We start from the raw sequence: 1,986 nt of genomic DNA on the forward strand, positions 1-1,986 counted from the left end.
CAAATGTATTAACAAAAGTATTTGAAAAAAATGTTGTCAGCCAAACCATAGTCATGCGGTCCAACCAACATGTAGAAACATGCAGAAAATAGGAACTAATATATGGAAAGAGCCCATATAGACCCTCATGAAAACTAAATAAGCTTTATGAATTTATTCATGATATTTAATATTTTTACTATTAATTAGGTTCTCATAGATCTAATATATGTAATATGAGATGTTGCCATCAACAGTTCACTGCTATAAAAAGCAAAATAAAGATTTTAAAAATATATTTTTTATTTAAAAAAAACATTTAAAACCCTTAAAAATTATTTTCCTTACTGTTTACACCCTTAAACGTCATTGACTCATCTATTAATATCTGTATAATTTTCCATTCATCACAAATCAGTGATTCATAATAAAAGCTAAGAGGATTTTTCGCTAATGCAGCAGCTTTAGTCATTGCATTGAAAGGTCTAGATTGCCAACTATGGTCTAGATGCTGCGGTTTCCAGATATTAATGTCTTCCTCATCTGTTTTGCTTGTGTGCAGGTTGTGGTGGACCACATGAGGAGGAAATGCAAATGCCATGGCACATCAGGAAGCTGTCAGCTCAAGACCTGCTGGCAGGTTACTCCAGAGTTCAGAACGGTGGGCTCGCTGCTGAAAGAACGCTTCAATATCGCCACGCTAATCAAAGCCCACAACAGAAACACGGGTCAGGTGGAGCACGCCCACCCGACACACCGACGGAGAGCCAATGCGAATGATCTTGTCTACTTTGAGAAGTCCCCGGATTTCTGCGAGAGGGACCTTGGGTCGGACTCTGCCGGGACGCAGGGCCGGATCTGTAACAAGACCAGCCAGGGAATGGACAACTGTGAGAGCCTGTGCTGTGGCCGGGGCCACAACATATTACAGCAGACTCGCAGCGAACGCTGCAATTGCAAGTTCCACTGGTGCTGTTACGTGGTGTGTGAGGAGTGCAGGATAACAGAGTGGGTCAGCGTCTGCAAATGAAATAAGCAATCATCTATTAAATGTACAAAAACTAACATTAAACATAGGGAAAGACTGAGAAATCCCTCCCTTTTGCAATGGACTGCCATTTCCATGATTCGGATGGAAAGCACAAAAGTAGACTGAGATGAATCGAGTACTAGAGAAGTGTGCACGTGTTTGCACACTGCATGGGTCCAAGCACAAGATTTCAGACTAATTTTGGACTTGCACTGCATATATTTTCAGAAAGTATTTTTAATTTAAATAAATTAAGAATATGGATATATTGTTGAGTTTATTGCCAACAGAGCGCTCATCGACACTACGTGGTGTTTGTTTTGTTTCAGTTTTTAAAGAATTCAATGGCTCATAGTCCTGTAATATAGCACCAAGCAGACGCATGGGATTCCGGTACTTAAAGAAGAGAAATAAATATATCTATATATAAATATAAATACCTTTGCACAGAGCCATTTTTTTTAGAAGAGTTTGCCAAATAAACTCTGAGTATAAAAACGGTATCATATACCAGTTAATATCAATTCAAAAAGGCCAGCATGTCTTGTTTAAATTTCCAGTGATTGTGTATATATATATACAGTGGGTACGGAAAGTATTCAGACCCCCTTAAATTTTTCACTCTTTGTTATATTGCAGCCATTTGCTAAAATCATTTAAGTTAATTTTTTTTCCTCATTAATGTACACACAGCACCCCATATTGACAGAAAAACACAGAATTATATATATATATATATATATATATATAACCACTTTAATGCTGGTAAAAGTGTAAACTGGTCTTCAAAGGCTTTTTAAGCACATTCAAATGAATGGATTGCAAGCTGTGGATCAGTCCTGGTGACCAGCGGAAATGACAACACTGTTACGTGGATCTGGACATTTGTTATGGACAAATCTCATGAAAAACAGATTGTAAAAAGGATCTGAGGAGACTAAATGTATGGAAGAAGCTGGACTAAACCTCTAAAGATG

At 37.8% G+C, this 1,986-nt stretch overlaps 1 pseudogene; it reads left to right on the forward strand.

Annotated features, from left to right (window-relative positions):
* The first annotated feature begins 541 nt into the window (after positions 1-541).
* On the forward strand, positions 542-1,051 carry LOC107752902 (protein Wnt-10a pseudogene; annotated as a pseudogene).
* The last annotated feature ends 935 nt before the right edge of the window (positions 1,052-1,986 follow it).

This window comes from Sinocyclocheilus rhinocerous, unplaced genomic scaffold (assembly GCF_001515625.1).
Source record: "Sinocyclocheilus rhinocerous isolate Xijiao unplaced genomic scaffold, SAMN03320098_v1.1 scaffold1252, whole genome shotgun sequence".
Classification (NCBI taxonomy): Eukaryota; Metazoa; Chordata; class Actinopteri; order Cypriniformes; family Cyprinidae; genus Sinocyclocheilus; species Sinocyclocheilus rhinocerous.